A 22,025-nucleotide genomic window follows, 5' to 3' on the forward strand; every position below is an offset into this window, starting at 1 on the left:
CTAAGAATAATAAGTATAGAAGAAGGAGAAGTTCAATTCAAGAGCACAGAAAATATGTTTAACAAAACCATAAAAGAAAACTTTTTCAACCTAAAGAAAGATATGCCTATGAAGATACAAGAAGCTTACAGAACAACAAACAGACTGAATTAAAAAAAAAGTTCCCTTGCCATATAATAGTCAAAACACTAAACATACAAAGTAAAGAAAGAATACTAAGACCTACAAAGGATAAAGGCCAAGTAACACATAAAGGCAGACCTATCAGAATTACACCTGACTTTTCAATGGACACAATGAAAGCCAGAAGGTCATGGTCAAGTGTTATGCAGACATTAAGGGACCATGGATGCCAGTCCGGACTACAATACCCAGCAAAACTTTCGATCATCATAGAAGGACAAAACAAGATATTCCATGACAAAACCAGACTTAACCAATACCTAGCCACAAACCCAGCCCTACACAAAATACTAGAAGGAAAACTCCAACCCAAGGAAGTTGACTACATCAACAAAAACACAAACATTTAATGGTCTCAGCAGCAAATCCCAAAGAAGATAAAACCATACAAATTAACATTACCAACAATAAAATCTCAATTAACAGGAGATAGCAATCACTGATCATTAATAACCCTTAGTATAAATGGACACAACTCACCTATAAAAAGGCACAGGTTAACAGAATGGATACAAAAACAGAATCCATCATTCTTCCGCATACAAGAAACACACGTCATCCTCAAAGACAGATATCTCCTCAGAGTAAAGGATTGGGAAAAAAAAATCCAATCAAATAGACCTAAGAAACAAGCAGGTATAGCTATCCTAATATCTAACAAAATAGACTTCAAACTAAAATCAATCAAAAGAAACAAAGAAGGACATTTCATATTAATAACAGAAAAATCCAACAAGAGGAAGTCTCAATTCTGAACAACTATGCCGCAAATCAAGAGCACCCTCATATGTAAAAGAAACACTTCTAAAGCTTAAATCACACATTAAACCATGATAGTGGGAGACTTCAACATTCCACTCTCACCATTGGACAGGTCAGTCTGGCAAAAAATGAACAGAGAAATAAGGGAACTAACAGATGTTATGACTCAAATGGATTTAACAGACATCTATAGAATATTCCATACAAACAGAAATACCTTCTTCTCAGCACCTTATGGAATCTTCTCAAAAATTGACCACATACTTGGTAAGAAAACAAACCTCAACAAATACAAAAAAATTGGAATAACCCCATATATCTTATCAGATCACCATGGTTTAAAACTAGAAGTCAACAGCAATACTAATTCCAAAAATCCCACAAACACATGGAAATTAAACAATGGTCACCTGAAGTATCAGTGGGTCAAGGAAAAAATAAAAGGAGATATTGAAGACTTCCTATGATTCAGTGAAAATGACCACACAACATACCCAAATTTATGGGACAATGAAAATAATATTAAGAGGAAAGTTCATAGCACTAAATGCCTACATAAAAAATCTCGAAAATCCCACACAAGTGAATTAACAGAACAATTGAAAACTTTAGAACAAAAAGCAGCAATCTCACCCAAGAGAACTAGATGACAGAAAATAAACAAATTGAGAGCTGAAATCAACAAAATAGAAACAAAGAAAACAATACAAAAAAATCAGTAAGACAAAAAGTTGGTTCTTTGAGAAGAATCAACAAACTAGACAAACCTTTATTCAAACTAACCAAAAGGCAGGAAAAGAATATCCAAATTAACAAAATCAGGAATAAAAAGGGGGACATAACAACAGACGTGGAGACAATACAGAGAATCATCAGGTCATATTTTGAAAGCATGTATTCCACAAAATTGGAAAGCTTAAAGGAAATGGGCAACTTTCTGGATAAATATCATTTACCAAAACTAAATCAAGACCAGATAAGCAAGTTAAACAGACCTATAACTGTTGAAGAAATAGCATCAAAAGTCTCCCAACCAAAAAATCCCAGGACCAGATGACTTCAGCTCAGAATTCTACATGATTTTCAAAGAAGAACTAATACCAAAACTCCTCAAATTATTACACACAATAGAAACAGAAGGAACATTGCCAAACTCTTTTTATGAGGCAACAATTACCCTGATACCCAAACTACAGAAAGACATTACTAAGAAAGAGAATTACAGACCAATTTCACTCATGAACATTGATGCAAAAATACTAAATAAAATATGGCAATTGAATCCAACAACACACCAGAGCCATCATCCACCATGATCAAGTGGGTTTCATCCCAGCAATGCAGGTATGGTTCAACATACAAAAATCTGTCAACATAATCCACCATGTAAACAAAGTGAAAAACAAAAACCACATGATCATCTCATTAGATACCAAAAAAGCTTTGGACAAAAGACAACATCCCTTTATTATAAAGGTCTTGGAGAGAGCAAGGATACAAGGAACATACCTAAACATAGTAAAGGTAATACACAGCAAGCCAACAGCCAACATCTAAATAATTGGTGACAAACTCCCAGCGATTCCACCCTCAAAAAATTACTTCACTCAACTGCCGACTGAGACGAACCTCACACACCAGTTATATCATGAAATACCTAAATAACAGCGCCCCCATACAGCAGGAAACAGTTTGGAGAGAAAAAACTCTGCCCATATTCCCAAATATTGTTTATAAAGGTTCTTTTACATTTAAAGGGGGATATGATATAGATATGAATAATTTGCATTGGTATGGATTTTAAGATCAATTTTGTTATATGTATATATATTTCTGCTCTTGATTAAGGTATTGTGATTGTGTAGTTCATTTTAAAATGTAATGTATAATCAGGAAATATAGGTTGTTAGTGGATAATCATCTATAATCAAGTTTGTAGTCATGTTAGTTAGACTTTCTAGATGTACATAGATATATTTCAGATAGGCATTCTTCATATCTTTCAAAGACCACAGAATATGACATTTAATGTTTTAATAACTTAGGGTTTTCATGACAATGAGACACATCTGTTCCTGGCAGCACCAAGCTACTCCCTGAGGAAGATGGGTATCAAAGGGGCTCCTTATGGAGTTTGATAGCCATTTGGGCAAGAAACTGCTCTTACCTGAACTGTTGCATAAACTGGACACACAGAACCCACAAAGAGAGGACTGCTGAACTTGTCTAAAGGAGAGATGGTCTTTTGGGGTTCCTGATTCATGAGAGAGACTGCTAGACATTCTATAGGATACGGCAGATAGTGACTGAACTGTCTTTGAAATTTCCTGCTTCATGAAAATGTCTGCTGGAAACTATGGGCCAGTAGGCTGGAGATGGATGCCCCAATTGTAGTGAGGAGCTGCGGGCAGGCCTGCTTTTCATCCCGCACGGCTAGCTTAGCCCCGGAAATAACAACACACAAATTGTATTCATTTAAAAACTGCCTGGCCTATTATCTCTAGAGAGTTAGTTTCTGGCTAACTCTCACATCTTGATTAACCCATTTCTAATAATCTGTGTAGCACCACAAGGTGGTGGCTTACCGGGAAAGATTCAGCATGTCTGACCTGGTGGCTGGCTCCATGGCCTCTACCTTATTGCCCTCTTCCCAGCATTCTGTTCTGTTTACTCCACCTACCTAATTTTCTGTCCTATCAGAGGGCCAAGGCAGTCTCTTTATTAACCAATGAAAATAACGTTTAACAGAAGGCCCACCTACATCACCCAATGGTACAAAAGAACTTTGGGTGAATGTACAGGCAGTGAGACGTCTCTGTCATTTCTCGAGTTTTGGAAGTTGCTTACTTCTTGTTTACTTAGGTAATATTATATCCTTCTGAAGTCTTTGATGGAGTTGAAGAATGGTTAGTTATAGTTATAGTTTTCCTTAGTTATGATAAAAGATAAAATAGATATAAATATCGTAACTGTAATTCTTGCTTGATAACTGTTTTGTTATATGTAATTTTACTATGTTAAAGTGAAAGCCTTTTTTGTTTAAACAGAAAAAGGAGAAATGATGTAGGTGGGTCTTCTGTCTATATGTTACTTTCATTGGTTAATAAAGAAACTGCCTTGGCTTTTTGATAGGGCAGAATTCAGATAGGCAGGGTAGACTGAACAGAATGCTAGGAGAAAGAAAGCAGAGTCAATCAGACACCATGATTCCCCTTCCCGAGACAGACGCTGGCTAGACTCATGCTGGTAAGTCATGACCTTGTGGAGGCATACAGATTATTAGAAATGGGTTAGTCAAGATGTGAGAGTTAGCCAATAAGAGGCTAGAACTAATGGGCCAAGCAGTGTTTAAATGGATACAATTTGTGTGTAATTATTTTGGGTGTAAACAAGTCAGGGAGCCGGAATCCCAGGAGAAAGCAGCCCACATCTCCTTTTACAACACAGGATAGCCAAAACAATCCTGTACAATAAAAGAACATCTGGAGGCATTACAATCCCTAAATTTAAATTTTACTGCAGAGCTACAGTACTAAAAACTGCTTGGTATTCACATAAAACAGACAGGAAGACCAATGGAACCAAATTGAAGATCCAGATATTAATCCACACACATTCGAACACCTGATTTTTGACAAAGAAACAAAAAATATGAAATGGAAAAAAGAAAGCATATTTAACAAGTGGTGCTGACATAACTGAACATCAAAATGTAGAAGAATGAAAATAGACCCATATCTATCACCATGCAGAAAACTCAAGTCCAAATGGATCAAAGACCTCAACATAAGGCTAGCCACACTGAACCTTATAGAAGAGAAAGAGGGAAGAACACTTGAACGCATTGGCACAAGAGACCACTTCCTAAATATAACCCCATTAGCACAAACACTGAGAGAAACAATTAATAAATGGGACCTCCTGAAATTGAAAAGCTTATGTAAAGCAAAGGACACGGTCAACAAAATGACAGCCTAAAGAATGGGAAAAGATATTCACTAACCCCACATCAGACAGAGGTCTGATTTCCAAAATATACAAAGAACTCAAGAAATTGGTCATCAAAAGAACAAGTAATCCAATACAAAAAAAATGGAGTATAGACCTAAACAGAGAACTCTCAAAAGAGAAATCTAAAATGGCTAAAAGACAATTAAGGAAATGTTCAACATCCTTAGTCATCAGACAATGCAAATCAAAACAACTCTGAGATTTCATCTTACACCTGTAAGAATGGCCAATATCAAAAACACTGATGACAACTTATGCTGGAGAGATTGTGGGGTAAAGGGAATACTCCTGCATTGCTATTGGGAATGCAAGCTGGTACAGTCCCCTTGGATGTCAGTGTGGCGATTTCTCAGAAAATTAGGTAACAACCTTCCTCAAGACTCAGTAATACCACTTTTGCATATATATACAAAGGATGCTCATCATGCCACAAGGACCTGTGCTCAACTATGTTCATAGCAGCATTGTTTGTCATAGCCAGAACCTGGAAACAACCTAAAAGCCCCTTGAACGAAGAATCAATAAGGAAAATGTGGTATATTTACACAATGGAGTACTACACAGCAGAAAAAATAACGATATCTTGAATTTTGCAGGCAAATCGACAGATCTAGAAAACATCATTTTGAGTGAGGTAACCCCCCAGACCCAGAAAGACAGTTATCATATGTACTCACTCATAAGTGGTTTTTTAACATAAAGCAAAGAAAACCAGCCCACAAATCACAATCCCAGAGAACTTAGACAACAATGAGGACCCTAAGAGAGACTTTCATAGATCTAATCTACATGGGAAGTAGAAAAAGGCAAGTTCTCCTGAGTAAATTGGGAGCATGGGAACCTTGGGGAAGGGTTGAAGGGGAGAGGCAGGGAGTGAAGCAAAAAAAAAAAATGTAGAGCGCAATAAAATGAAATAAAAAAAGAGAAACATTTGACATTTAAATGTTTTGAATTGCAGTTGATATTTAAAATCCTGGAGGTTTAAAAACATCTTGAGTAATTTTTTCATTCATATAGCTTGCAAATGTCTTTCAGGTATTTGTTGGGTAGGATAGAATACCTCCAGGCAGGTAATATCCCTTCAAATTGAATTACTTACCTTCATTATCCTTCATATTATAATACTAAGTTGTAATAACTATTAAATAACTTGTGTTTCTTAGTTCTTACCTTATCTATGCAAATAATTACTAGCCTTTAGCTTTGGTTGTTCTTTACTTTAAGGTTGTTTTCTCTGCTATGGTCTAAGGAGATTCCACTATCTACTGAATGGGCAAGATATAAAGACATGTAGACAACAATGACAATGCCTTCACTTCATGTTCATGAAGGGGGTTTGCAGAGCTAGGAATAAAGGAGAGAGAGAATGAAGGCAAACACATGGGACAGAAAGAGAATATAAGTCAAGAGAGATATGTCTCTTGGAAGGTGAGGATATTGGGAAATTTAAAGATTAATGTAAAAATTTAAACATTGATAGTTTAATCAATGCTGAAATAATGTACCTATTCCTAAGGTGGATAAGTTTATTGCACTGCTAATTCCTCCACCAAAAGAAAAAAATGTCTTTATTCACATCTAATGACTAGATAAACATGTAGGGTTAGGGCTCTAGCTCAGTTGTAGCCTGCTTACCTAGCATGTATAAGGCCCTAGGTTTGAATCTTCATGCAAAAGAAAATTAGAATTTTTTTGTACTATATTAGTATTTGTGTGTGTGTGTGTGTGTGTGTCTGTGTCTGTGTGTATGTGTGTATGAATGCCAGAAGAGAGCATTGAATCCTCTGTATCTGGAGTTACAGGCAGTTGTGAATTGCCTGATGAAAATAAGATGTTTTCAGGGGAACTGAGACTGGTGGTACAGGCCTATAATCCCATCGATTTGAGAGGGTGAGGCAGAAAGATCACAACTTCAAGGCCAGACTAGGCTATGCACTGAGTTCAAGACCACCCTGGAAAACATTGAGACTCTGATGATTAGTGTTACTTGTCAAATCTACACCTTGGAGGTAGGCCTCTGGGCACACCTGTGAGGGATTGTCTAAATTAAGATTAACTCCTGGGAGTATCTGGGAGGAATTATTTGGTTGGTACGTTTGGTTTGATGTAGTAGGCACCATCTTGATTGAGGGCAGGACTGTTCTCTAGGCAGAGGAGCTTGATGTAAAATAGTGAGGGCAAGCTGAGCACTGCTGTTAACTGTGTTGCTGTTGATATAATGTCAGCAGCTCTCTCAAACTCCTGCTGCTATGACTTTCCTGCCATGATGGGCTATAATCTGGAACTGGGAGCCAAACAAACCTTTAAACCCTTTCTCATTAAGTTATCTTTGTCAATGTATTTTAATCACAGCAACAGGAAAAGAAACAAAGACAGACCTGGTTTCTAAACAAATAGTTAAAAAATGCGCTAGGAATAAACCAGAGTGTTATGGTGCTGGTTTAGCATACAAATGACCCAAATCCCTGTTCTGCCCCAACCCAGGAACTTCTTAAACAAAAGCCACTCATTTAAAATGTGTCAGACAGACTCAGGCCAGGGAGGCAGGTAGGCAAACTGCAGACCTTCACTTTCACCTCCACCTCTGCTGCCACAAATCCAATGCCCTAGTCGCATTCCCAGTTCTGCAGCTGACCACCTGCTCAGAAATCTCCCTTCCCTCAGTATCCCTAGCTCCAGTTGGTCACACAGATTTTACCCTCCTAGCACCCCTTCCCCCACTCATTGCTTTATCCTATCCTCCAATTCCAGCAGGCATTCCCTGGGAACCCACAGGCCACTCTGACCAGGGAAGAAGGTCCACTGACTTATGTTAGGGTACGAGAGACGCTCCCCAAAGAAAGACCAACAGCCACGTGTGCAATAAGAAGAGCACTTTATTAATTCCAAATTTGGAGTGGCTCTTGGTGACCCCCAAAGAAGGTCACTGTTATGGTTTTTGTCTCTTTAAGAGACAAGCCACACCCACTCCCGGAGACTCCTGCCCTCCTCCCACCATCTTAGCCTCTCACTGTCCCCTCTTGGCATGTGCATCTCTCTCTCTCTCTCTCTCTCTCTCTCTCTCTCTCTCTCTCTCTCTCTGTCTCTCTGTCTCTGGCCCTCCTCTGTCTCTCTCCTCTTCTTCTCTTCTCCTTCTTCCCCCACACATTCTCTCTCTCTTCTAAGTAATAAATACCCAATTCTATTCTGTACAATGTGTCTGCCCATGTGCCTTCTACCCACCGCCTGCTCACACCCGCTCGCCACATGGCGGGACCAGTCTGCCCTACTGCAAACCGCTCTCCCAGGACCCGCTGTGAGCAGCTCAGGACCACCGGGCTCGCTGCTGCTCTGTGGGGGATCTTGCAGCATTTTTTTAAAAGACACAAGCTCCTTTTCAGTGGAGTTAGGGGAATTCCAGGGAGGAAAGACTAATCTGAGGCAGATTGGTGGAAGAAAGATTAGTCTGGGGAGGTTCTAGTGGTTAGGGACCTTCCTTCCAACAGCAGGGCAGGGGAAGCTATCTTTAGTTATCAGGAGACAGGTGGGGGGAGTGGGGGGGGACACACCTGCTGAGCCAGCAAAGGAACTGTAGGGTGCCTGTTGAGCTAGCAGAAGCCTGTGGGGAGCCTGCTGATTGGTTGCTCCTCAGTTGTGGTTTTCCTGAGAACTGTCTGGTTAACTCTGTTCCATTTTAGTGAATCAAAACGACCCAGTTTCTATCTCAGTTACTGGGAGAGCCTGTCTTAGCTCTGGTCTGCCTCTGCCCAGTCCTCTCACTGTAGATCTTCATGTTTCTCCCAATTCATCTAAGTTCAATCATGCAATCTCATGGCCAGCTCTGTAGTAAACCTTCAGATGTGGCCTCTACTCACTCTGCTCCCATTATCAGGAAACTAAGCAGATCCTGGAGGAACACACTGTTAATCCTCTCTTATATGGATCCTCTCAGTTCCCACCAGGCCATAACCATTCCTAAGAGTCAGCTCCCAACACCCAGAAACACATTTTACCTGGAACCCACAGTGGCCACACATATCAGAATTCCAGAATATTTTTTTTATTTACCTGGAACCTACAATGGCCACACATATCAGAATCCCAGAATAATGTTTTTAATCAGGTGACAGATACTACACTATTCTAAGAATCAGAGAGGAAAACAGCAAACAAGGAACAAAATGCCCATTCAACAATGGCAAGACCAGATCCCAGCACCTGTAATTACAATCTTCCCAATCCCAGATGCCTACATGCCAGAATAAAACCCCAATCAATAACAGCCAGAACAGTAAGTCTCCCCTAGAGTCCAGTAATCCTACCACAGAAGGCGCTGAGTATTTAACACAGTTGAAGCACAGGGAAAGACTATAAAATAGCCTTTATGAATATGATGGAAGTCTTTAAAGAGGAAATGAATAAATCCCTTAAAGAAATCTAAAAGATACAAACAGTGGAAGGAAATGAATAAAACCATTCAAAAGCTGAAAGTGGAAATACACGCAATAAAGAAAACTCAAACTGAGGGAAATCTGGTACTGAAAAAGTTAGGAACTCAAACAGGAACTACAAAGACAAGCCTCGCCAACAGAATATAAGAGATGGAACAGAGAATCTCAGATATTGAATACACAATAGAAGAAATAGATACCATGGTCAAAAAATGTTAAATGTTAAAAAAATTCTTGACACAAAACATCCAGGAAATCTGGGACATTAAGAAAAGATAAGATCTAAGAAGAATAGGAATTAGAGGAAGGAGAAAACACCAAGGTCAAGGCACAGAAAATATTTTCAACAGAATCGTAGAATAAAAAAGTTCCTAATTTAAAGAAGGAGATGCCAATCAGGAACAAGAGGCATACAAAATACCAAATAGATTGGATCAGAAAAGAAAGTTGCCTCAGCACATAATAATAATTTAAAAAAAACACTAAACATGCAGAACAAAGAAAAAGACCAAGAGAAAAAGACCAAGGAACATATAAATGCAGACCTACTAGAATTACACCTTACAAGTTTAAATTTACAAATTTAAATTAAATTTAGAACTACGCCTGACAAGTTCACAGCATGAAACAAATACTTTGAGAGCCAGGTGTGGTGGCACACACTTATAATCCTAGTACTCTGGAGTCTGGTGCAGAAAAATCTCATGTTCTAGGTGTATGTAGCAAAATCCTCTCTCAAAATACTAGGGAAAAAAAGGTTCTTAATTAATTCATTTAGCAATGTTTACTTTTTCCTATATGTGAGGATGCCAAGTTGTAGTGGTGAGTTTTATTCCTAATATTTCTATGACAGTCCTTGTTAATATAAATATTGCATAGTTTTGTTGATAATGTAATCTTGTTTTCAGGTTATAATCTTCATAGGAGAGGAACAGTGCTTTAAAAAGTCAATGTCCCAATGACATAAAGAAAAAAAATTGAACAGAATTTCCTTAGTTCTGCCACAAATAAATAGTACTGCTGGAGTTGAACTCATACTGCCTCATACCTTCAAAAAATAGGGTTCTAATGCTCCATGAGACAGGGAGGGAAGCAAGGGAGGGGAGAAAGAAGAAAGAGAGGCCACAGTCTCTTATTGTGACCCCCCAAATTCCAGAGTGTGAGGGGGACAATTCATTTTTCAAAGAAAGGCACAGGAGGAAGATGAGGTTAGTAATAATTTAACAAAAGGAAAACGAAAGCAGTCCCCGTCTCAGATCAGTAAACATGCTCTTATTAAAGAGTACATAGGGAGAAAATTGCTCACAGGAGTCAGATGGTAGAGTACAGGAAATAAACCCCATCAGATGCAAGCCCTTAAAGTCACACACAAAATTTGCTGCAGTACCTGGCTTATCAGAGGCTATCCAAAACTTGTTGGCTGGTCCATGGAAAAAATCCTTCTGTAGCTTTCTCTTTCTTGGATATCTTTTTGAAATAACTTAGCACACTTCCTTAGGGGGAGTGAAAAGCAAGCACATGGCCAGTGCAGCCAGCCCTGAGTATGTCAGGAGACTGGAAGGCCGCCAACAGCCCCATTCCCTGATGTAAGCCTTCCTGCTCATAAGCAGATTTCAAAATAACATTTCTCAGTCCAAAGCATCTAGTGCAGGCTGGCAGCTCTTGGATGGATGGAAATGGACCAATTCTTTGAGGGTACTTTAGTAGTTCATCTTTTGAAAATGTTTTGAACCCTACATTCAACAAACAAACATCCAGAACATCAGGCCAAGTAGAAACAAGATAGAACAAATAAATAGGAACAATCTCAGCGGACTTTTACTGTTCCCTCAGCTTACCATGTGACAACCCACCGGATATTCCATTGGTTAATCATTCTTCTGCTTCTCTGACTGTGCCTGTTATCTCTTCTCTCCTACTTTGGGTAAATGTTTGATTATGTCTTAGTTTCTGACAAAAAAAATGAAAAGACCTAATGTTGCTGATTTTCAATTCAATTCCCAGCCAAAGAGTTTCAGTTAAATATTTTGAATTAACTCTTAGAATTGCAAACAGGATACTGCCAGAAAGCCAAGGGAAGGCTCCAGAGGCAGTTCCCCCAAGGCTCTAGCATGACTGCCAGGTTTGGAAGTACAGGAAAGATTGCCCTATCCTTAGCTATTCATTTCCTTAGGGTTCAAACCCTTCACTGAACTGTCCTGCCTTTTCAGCGCTTGTCAGTTTCACTTGAAAAAGTCAAAATGAAGCAGAGAATTTACCTACTGATTGGTGGAACCTTGGGGTTTCAGTTGCAAAATGAATCTAAACACTGAACAAATGAGATGTTCGGAACTGGTAGGCGGAGAGAGGTCAACTATGCAGGCTTCATTCTCTTGATTGGAAAGATATCTTCAAGAAAATGTTCACCTCCCAGTTTGACAAGGTACAATTAGTGGAGTTCATTTATATCTTTTTATATTCAAGAAATTAAAAAAATCATTATGAGCATTTAAAAGAATGGTAGTATCTAACTATCTTTTACTGAAACATAGGAGTATAGTTAACTTATATTTTCACTCAGATATTCTACTCTTGTAGAAAAAGAAGGAACAGGAATAAAACAAACACTTGTTCTTTTTACCCAGGAAGTACTTCAAATATTTATATACAAGGCATCTATCTCAGTTGTCAGCTTAATGATCCCCAGAATCAAACTGGAGCTTCTGGCTGTACCTGTGAGGAATTATCTTGATTAGGTTAGTTGAAATGTCACCACAACACTGTGGGTGTCACCATTCCCTGGACTGCATTCTGGACTGAATGAAAAGGAGAAAAAGAGCAGAGTACAAGCATTCATTGATCTCTGTTTACTGCAAATGTAATGTGATTAAATAGACTTGGAGCTGTGTGCCAGAATACATCTACAGGTTGGTTTGAGAAGGTATTTTATCATAGCAGCAAGAAAAGTAACTGGAACAATATTATTTTTCCTATCTTCTTTCTTCTCTCTCTCTCTCTCTCTCCCTCCTTTTTTCCTTCCTTCCTTCCTTCCTTTTTTGGAGACAGCGACTGATGTAGATAGAGACAGAGACCCACTTTGGAACACTGGACTGAGCTCCCAAGGTCCAGTTAAAGCACAGAAGGAGGGAGAATATGAGCAAGAAAGTCAGGACCACGAGGGGTTGGTTCACCCACTGAGACAGTGTTCCTGATCTAATAGGAGCTCACCAAATCCAGCTGGACTGGGACTGAACAAGTATGGGATCAAATTGGACCATCTGAATGTGACTGACAATTGAGGCAGACTGAGAAGTCAATGATAATGGCACTGAGATTTGTTTCTACTGCATGTACTGATTTTTTGGAACCCTAGTCTATTTGGATGCATACCTTCCTAAGCCTGGATGGAGGGGGCAGGGGCTTGGACTTCCTACGGGGTGGGGTACCCTGACCTCTCTTAGGACTTGAGGGGGAGGGGAAGGGTTAGTGCGGGAGCGGGACGGAATTGGGAGGAGGGGAGGAAGTGGACTTTTTGAATGGTATTATTTGTAAAGTAATAAAAAATTATTAGAAAAAAAGAAACTAAGGCTGGTGTTGAACTACTGATTCTCCTGTCTCAACTTCCCTGTACTGAGTTTGCAGGCATGATCCACCATGCTGAGTTTGTGTGGAACTAGGAATCAAACTCATGACTTTGTGAGTTGTAAGCAAGCATTTTACAAATTGAGTTGCATTCCCAGTCCCAATTTATACTTTACTATTAATAACTACACAGTATTCAAATATTCATATTAGTGATAACCAATATGAGGTACATGGCACACAAATAGAACTCAATAAATACTTTATAGTTGTCATTGCTTCTCTCCTGAATCAGTGCCTTAGAACACTACACTTCTAGTTTCTACTGCTACAGCAGCTGTCTTCATTATGTTGTCATTATTTATGTACACACCCTTCTAGTATAGTTTGTATCTGAACTGTCCCCAGGGGACCAGCTGTTTATTGGTGAAGACTTGGTTCCTGTGCTTGGATTGGGATGCAGGGAATGCTTTAGTAGGTAGGCCATTGGGTGACTGAACGCGTGTTCACTGGAGTGATTTTGGGTCCTTGACCCCTTCCCGTTTTCTTTGCTCGCATAATTAGAGTGTGACTGCCTTGAGTTTTCTTCTATAATTTTGTTGAATATATTTTCTGGGCCTTGGATCTGCAATTCTTCTCCTTCTTCTATCCCTATTATTCTTAGATTTGATTTTTTTATTGTGTCCCACATTTCCTGAATGTTTTGTGATGAGAATTTGTTGGATTTGCTGTTTTCTTTGGTCAGAGCGTTTATTTTCTCTATAGTGTCTTCAGAGTCTGAGATTCGTTCTTCTATCTCTTGTATTCTATTGGTTATGCTTGTTTCTGAAGTCTCTGTTCGTTTACCTAGATTTTCCATAGCCAGCTGGCACTCGGTTTGTGTTTTCTTCATTGCCTCCATTTCAATTTTCAAATCTTGAACTGTTTCCATTACCTGTTTGATTGTTTTTCTTGGTTTCCCAGGGTTTCATTGATGGATTTACTCATTTCTTCAAACTTTTTGTTATATGTCTCTTCCATTTCTTTACTCATTTCTTCAATCTTTTTGCTATACTTCTCTTCCATTTCTTTACAGCAGATTTTCACCTCCTGTTTAAGTTCTTCTATTATTTTCATAAAGTTCCGCTTAAGGTCGATTTCTTCAATTTCTTCTGGAGTACGGTGTTCAATTCTTCTAGTTTCATGATCCCTGGATTCTGGTGATGTCATGTTGCCTTTCAGGTTGTTGGAGGAATTCTTACATTGGCACCTGCCCATCTCTTCCTCTCTGGATGGGACTCCTCAGCACTCTCTGAACAGAATTCCTCAGCACTCTGGATAGAACTCCTCAGTACTCTGGGTAGAACTCCTCCAGCACTCTGGATAGAACTCCTCAGCACTGAAATAGGGAGAGCTGGTATTCCAAGGACACAGGAGACAAAAGGGCGCCAGTGGGGGCAGGGAAGATTCCAGCAGAACACTGAAGAGATCCTGCCACAGAAACTGAGGCGGGGCGGGCAGGGGGGAGGGGCTGTGCTCTCTTCCGGGACAGTTTGCCCCAGCTAGCACACACTCACCTCTGGATATAACTCCTCAGCGCTGAAAAAAATCTTCTCTCTCTCTTTTTATAAACACTGAAGGAGAAACTTCTAATGGTTTTTAACTAAAAAACAGACATCAAAGGACATCCTTCTCTGTTTCATGACAATCATGGTCAAACAAAACATTTGTTTGCTATGTTGAAAGAAAAGGCTGTATTTAATGATAATATAGTGCTTATTATTAGGTCTGAGTAAATTATTGTTTCTTTGTTTGCAATACTGTTTGTTTTGTTTACCTACAAATGTTAGGATTACAGGTACTGTACTCAGTTTTTAAAATTATTCTATCTGCTGATTTGTTTGTTCAAACAGACTTTTATTTATAGTCATAGCATTTGAATTCAGGGATTTGTGTATATTCTACTAATGAACTGTATGTCCAGCTAATCAGTCTAGCTAGTTGAAATGATTTAAGAATTGTTTCTCATTACGGGTAGGAGTGTGTAGTGACTACACATGTTGATGTCAAGGCAGTCAAAGAAGTTTATGAAACCCTAGATAAACTAATTTGTGGAAGAAAATGACTTGCTGGAGCAAATCTTTAGTATGAATAAGACAGCTCTATTCTTGAAACAGATGTGTAAAAGACTTTTCATCCACAAAGAAGCCAACTAAGTGCCAGGGTTCAAGGCTTTTGAAGACATCTTGCTTGAGGGCAGTGTTGCAGAGTGCAAATTAAAACCTGTTATGATCTGGTACAATTGTGGACCCTTGGGCCTCCAAGCACATGGATAAAGAATGCCCTTCTCCTTAGCAGGAATAGAAAGAAGTCAGGGTTGATATCTTCCAAGATATCCTGCTGATGTGCTGTCCACCGAGATGAGAAATGCTGTTTAGAGAATAGCATGCCTTCAGTCTGCTGCATACTATTAGCAATGTTCCCATATGCTCTCCTTTTATTGTGATTTTCACCTCAGTACCAAAGCAATATTTCTCTCTCGCTGGGCAGTGGTGGCCTCTGTGAACTCTGTGAGTTCAAGGCCAGCCTGGTCTATAAGAGCTAGTTCCAGGACAGCTAGAACTGTTACACAGAGAAACCTTGTCTCAAAAAAAAGCAATATTTCTCCAAACACCACCAGTGAATGTAGTAGTGACAGCAGCTTTAAAAGCTGGCTACCAGAGCCGGTCTTTACCCAAGCTTGTACAGCCATAGAGGAAGACCATGAGAAGGTGCGAATGTCATTCTGGAAAGTTTGCGGCATCTATGACTTCATAAGATCCTCGCTTGGACTTGTGTAGTAGCAATTTACACCTGAGATGAAACATTCCCTCTAGGAATGACCATGAAGGCTCATGGGATTCAGGAAGTAAACAAATAACACATGTCCAGGAAAGCAGGAGCTTAAGAGACTCAGCAAGGCCCCTCCCCTGAGGATATAGAAGCAGTAAACAATGGACAGGTCAAAGAGCCGAGGTTTCTCTGACTAGAAGAGACTGTTCAATCTGTCAAGATGCTTTGTATGCCAAGTAGAAAGCTCTAGGCTTGCAGTCACTGTCATTATCTTTTAGGGGTGGGCTTTTCAGTCATGCAGCTGTTTCATCTTTGGTCTTGCAAGTAACCCAAACGAATTCATCGGTTTGCCAAGTTGGGCTATGGTGGCATCGTTACTTAGGTTTGTCATTGGTTTGGGGTGAGTTGACAGAAAAGTCTCATATAATGCACTTATAGTGATGTATTAAAGAGGTGCCTGAATGCCAAGTAGGGAGAAGTTGCAAGAGCCAACAAGATTGTGTTTGATAAAGAGGAGCACAACACATGTGATTTCTAAAGACATAACTAATGAGGAGTTGCAACTTTTGCAGACCTCAACCAGTTCCTTAAAATTTTGGAGGAAATGGACCCTGGGATGGTTACTGTTAATTATCAACTTAAAAACATCTAGAATTCCTTAGAAAATGGGCATCTGGGGGATTTTTCTTTCTTAATTAATTGAAGAGAGAAGATCCATCCATTGTGGGTTGTAATGAGAATCTGCGAGAGTCTGGGAAAGGTACAAAACAATTTATTTAGAGATATAATAGGGGTAAACACTCATTGATACAGTACAGGTTAGATGCCACTGTAGTTGTTCTGCCCAAGGGGAAGAAGCACCAACAGCAAGCTACTTGCTCAGCTTCTATTATCCAAGCAAGCAAGAGAGAGAATGACAGTCCCCCTCTTTCCTTATGAGAGATCACATCCGCAGATAAGAAGCCATGCCCTAAGGTCAATATCCCAAATTTATTGGTGGAATGAATTCCCACAACACTTCCTGTTTTAATCTAAATAAGATTCTAATCCTGACATAAAACTATCATATCAACAATTATCAAGTATTTTTCAGGAAAAAGAAAGGGCAATAACATAACATACACAAATATAGAACTACAACCAACAAGAACAATGTCAAGCAAGAAACACATACTAAATGTCCAGGCTATAAGTAATAGGCAAATAACAGAGATTATTTTAATAACTGTTCTCTTCTGAAGAGTCTAAGCCTTGTACCTAATTATTTAGCTAAGATAAGAGAGAGCTGCAATTATGACTATCTAGTCTTCAACCCTATCAAAGACCTGAGAAGGAAAATCTATTATCTGAATAAGCAGGAAGGGCAAGCAAGTGACTTCCAAAAGGTGCAAGAAATGACAGAAACAGATGGCTACCTGGACAGTCACCCAAAGTCTCTCTGCAACGTTAGGGCAACCAAATCTGGCTGTAGGCCTAGAATATCTGACAGACCATTTTTAGAAGCAGGAAAATTTGAAAGACTGTACTATCCTGTCTTGACAAGGTTTAGCAGTTGCTTGTCCAATTTGGACAGCATGCTTACTGTCAGCAGTTGAGGCAAGGGCAGTTTTTTTTTTTTATCAAAAGGCCAATTTTGCCAAGAAGAAAACAAGCTCCATATAAAGTGTCTTCAGTGCCCATCATTCTCTCAGGAGTAGATGTGTACTGTCAGGAGCAGTTGTGCCTTGCATCAACAGAATTATAAATTACTGAAACACTTAAATGCCATATTCTGTAGGTCTTTGAAGTGTTTGAAGATTACCTATCTATGTAGATTCCATCTTTGTGCATCTACAGAACCTAACTAACATAAGTATGACAAACATGGGTAACTATTAACCTGTAATTCATAATAACTTATATAGCTTAAAGACTAAAGCTTAACAGTATAAAAATAATCTTTAAACAGATAGGCAACATGAGGACTATGACATCAAAATTGTAGTAATATATAAAATATCTTAATCAGAGGCCGAAATGTTAAGTGCAATATGACAAAATATCCTTATTTTCTATCAATATACAAAATATCTTAAGCAGGTAGAAACATCTATATGGTATAACAAAAATAATTTTACATTTGTGTACAAAAACATTGTAAACAGAAATAGGAACATACACAATATAACAAAAACAATTTTATATTTGTATACAAATTAGCTTAGCCAGGAATACAAAAATAATTTTACAGTGGATGGTGCCATTTTCTGACGTGGACACTAGACTATGTAAGTGGAGAAATTACTCTCTGTCCCCAGTTGTGGTTACAAAGTGATCACCTCCTCAAGCTCACACTGCATTGACTAGCTTGTTATGATGAACAGTAGCCTGTAACTGTGAGCCATAAAAAACATGTTTCTCTTAGGTTGCTTTTTTCGGAGTATTTTTATCACAGCAACAGAAAAGAAACTAAGATTCTACATTTAAAGATTTTCATTGCTAGAGAGTAATGTGCATGATGCATTAGCTGCTATGATGAAAAAATAAGGAAACAAGTAAACCACCATGGACGTATTCTGAATAGATTGCCATCTCTGTAGGAGCAACTCCATGTAGGCTCTTCAGGAGGGATCTGGAAAAAGCCATTGTTATCTTAGGAGATGAAGCTTCACTTGTGTTGTTGACTATGAAGATCTTCAATTAGGATATGAAGTGAAGGTGAAAGGCAGTGGAATTGATGATTCTGGCCCTGTGTGGACATAGACTAATGTGCTGGGATTTTTTTAGCAACAAAATAACAACAAAAACCTATAAAGGTAAAAATAAATAATAGGAATGTAGGTTATAGAATAAGGATACTCTGTTTAACTGTTTGTTGCTGTGAAAAGGTACCTGAGAAAACAAGGAAGAAAGGTTTATTCTGGTCACAGTTTCAGGAACTTAAGTTCATCATGACCAGTAGACCATGGCACTATAGCTTACCTCATAGTACTCAGAAAGCAGGGAGGGAGGAAGAGAAAGGTAGACAGCAAGAAGACATTCCTAAAATTCCTAAGGACCTGTTCCAAGTGATTTACATCTTCCAGCTGAGCCCCACCTCCTAGAGTTTCAAAAATCTCCCATATCCTCTAAATCAAATTAGATGCCTCTAGCAAACTTGGTGATTTGGTCCCTGTTGTTTGAGTATGATGGAGAAGGGAATTGAGGTGGTAGAGTCAAACTGTGTTTGGCTTTAAATAAGAGAAGATGAACTCTGTTTCAATTACTATCTCAAAATTGTCTTAAGGAAATGACTTCAGATACACAATCAACTTGGACTGAAAGGGACAAAGAGGACAGAGCACTGGTTTCCTCTTGGATGCCTTACATTTCTTCAGCAAGACCTTAAAGCAACTAAGTCAAAAAGAGTAGTAAAGTCAGGCCTATCACAACAATACCCCGCTTCTTGTTACCTACTTAGTTACTGTTCTATTGCTGTGTAAACACAACATAACCAAGACAGCTTATAAAAGAAAGCATTTAACTGGGCACTTGCTTACAGATTCACAGGGTTAGTTATGGTCATCGTGACAGGAAGCATGGCAGTGGGAAGGAAGTCATGACACTGGAGCAGTAGCTAAGAACTCACAAGTGATCTGAAAGTTACAGGCAGGAAGAGGGGGTGACTGAGCCTAGCTGTTGGCTTTTTCAATGTCAAAGCTCCCCCTTGCCCCACCAAGTGACAAACCTCCTCCATTGTTTAGATTATTTAAAGGCAGTAATAGAGGGAGGCAAGGTAGAAAAAAGAAATAATAGCTCTGACATTAGGCAGAAACATGTTTATTCATGGTGAGGGACCATTTTGCCACCCATGTGTATATAAATGGCCAAAATGTCTACAGAGGAAGATGGGATGTGGTCCCTTATAAGATAGAAATGACTTTTGAAGATTGCAAGGGAAACTTGGAAGTATAGTCCTTCAGCAGAGAACTGTCATTGCTAACTCTGGAAGGACACAGAAAATGCAGAGCAGGGAGGTTATAGCTGTTTTCTGATGAGGAGGGCGTTTGTTGGAGGGGCTAGTTCTGGGTCCACTGAAGAGAGCACACTCTGCCATGTAGCTGTGGGAGAAGCTTGCCTTGAACAGCTGTGACGGGTCAGGTGATTGCTGTCCTGATTTGGGAAATAACTATTAGGAGGTTGTAAGCTGATAACTTGGTTACAGAGTGGAGCTGAGATTTCCCAGAAAGGTTGGAGAATAGGGAGGAGGAACGGAGGTGGAAGAGAGAGAGTGAGCTGAGGAGAGAAAACGTAGAATTGATTCGGAGTGACAGTGACTGGTCCCATTGCCAGAACTGTTGAATCAAAATGAGGCATCAGAGGTAGCAGGGAACTACAGAGCAGCAAGGAAAAGAACAAAAGAAAATAGAGAACACAGGTAAAGAATTGTGTCTGGTCTTGGGTGAAAGGGATGAGGTCCCTTTTCGACAGAGTTTCTCCATAGCTTCTAAACGGTCTTTTTTGCAGACATATAAAGAATAAATTGGGCTGTTATTGGGTGAGAGTTATTGGGAGAGCTTATGTGAAACATTTTGTTTGGGTTTAGAGTGACGTTCTGTATGTAAAACATTTAAAAGACAGGGAAACAACATAGGTATGAGCATAATAAAGAGAAAAGAGTGATGGGGGAGGAGGGAACTAGAAGGAATTTTTGTCTGGTTTCTTTCTCTAGACTCCATCTCAAACCAGCTAGACTTTGTGGTGTGGACAGAAGCAGTATCATTTGTGGAGAAGGCTCAAGTCCCATGACAGGGGTCAGATCCAGTCCTTTTCAATGTTGGAGTACTGCAGCTGTCACAGAGTCAAGCTGGTCCTAGGGAATGTTGAGCTGGAGAGACAGAGAGGGCAACTGAGGCAAAGAAGGTTTCAGTCCAGCTGATTCTGTTCTGAGTCCCCAAAACAATGTCCAGAGTGGCAAGAAGAGGGGTGAGTTAGAGAGCCCATGGCCTAGTAATCCCCTTTTAGAGGTAACCCTAAATGCTGTTAGAGCTTTAGGGGCATCGGCTTCTTAGTTACTGCTTTAAGGCTGACAGAAGGGCAATGAGTGGAACAGCAGTTAGAGTGTCTCAGAAGAGGATCCATCCAAGGGACCATGAGAGAACTTGACAGTTGGCAAAGATGCAGAACACAAGCAAGTCAGGAGATAATTGCACAATTTTGTGGGGAGCATTACATGAGAAAAACTCTTACATCAAGATTAACACGAGTTAAATGCAATTGTATAACTGGCTGGGCCGTGTACCAGAGCTCTGTAGAAGGATAAGGTGACTGTAGTTAGCTGTTTGTTTACATCAGACACTTGCATAAGGAACAAGCACCTGGAAGGTTTGTAAAAGAAGTCAGCTGAAGTCAGCATCCAAGTAATGAATCTGAACAGAAAGGGCCTAAGTGGTATTCCTTCCTTCCACATATGGTAAACTTTGTATATTTGATTCAAATAGTAACAATGCCTGCTGTTATTTAATAACAAAACAGTATTTTAAGTGAAACAAATTTTTTTATTAGATGTAATCTGATAAGTTGAAATTTAAAAAATTGGGCCTATTACCTCAAATGACCATGTTTTGTATTTGAAAACATGACAATGCATGTTTTTGCTAACATCAAATTGTTATACATATATTCCAACAAATATATTCCAGTAAATATCAGGCTGATGGAGAGACAATTTAGTTCAAAGCTGTAGTCTCCAAAAGAAATTATTTTTCAATTTCGAATTTAAAAAGTATGGTCCCAGAAACAATGACTGCCTTGTCTAGAGAGAATCATTAGCTTTGCAAAGTTTTCTAAAATTAATCTTATTAACAGAGCCTTTAAAAAATTCTCTAAAACGCTTTCATTCCACACACTTAACTAATAGATGAAAGCAGTCAGTCTTGTCAAATCTATAATAAATAATGTAACATTAGGTATACATTGACTGAGCTGAGAAGAAGGTTAATATCAACTCTTGACTCCTCCTGCCAGTAGACAAGTCTCTAGGTCACCACATGCTGACAACAGTAAGCATGATTGAAAATAGATCAGTTTTATAGAGGCATAATTTGTAAAGCAAGGCAACCAAGTTAAATGATCCTTTGGCTTCTGGAATTTCTTAGAAGCACCCACAAACACTACTGCCAAAGCCCTTCTACTTCTTGTAGGCTTCAAGATAAGAGCACAGGTGTTGGCCCTGGAGATCTCTATCTGGGTAGAGATTAGATTGTGTTCCCAAAGCACCACAGGTGAGTCCAGGTGGAGACAACCTCC

At 39.2% G+C, this 22,025-nt stretch overlaps 1 protein-coding gene across 1 annotated transcript in view; it reads right to left on the minus strand.

Moving 5' to 3' along the window:
• Fundc1 (FUN14 domain containing 1) overlaps positions 1-10,792 on the minus strand; it is a 34,250-nt gene extending 23,458 nt beyond the window's left edge. The window contains exon 1 of the mRNA XM_087902739.1: positions 10,774-10,792. The gene's annotated coding sequence lies outside the window, so the exon portion shown is untranslated. The remainder of the gene's footprint in view (positions 1-10,773) is intronic.
• Positions 10,793-22,025: the final 11,233 nt, after the last annotated feature.

This window comes from Myodes glareolus, chromosome X (genome assembly GCF_982192425.1).
Source record: "Myodes glareolus chromosome X, mMyoGla1.1, whole genome shotgun sequence".
NCBI lineage: Eukaryota > Metazoa > Chordata > Mammalia > Rodentia > Cricetidae > Myodes > Myodes glareolus.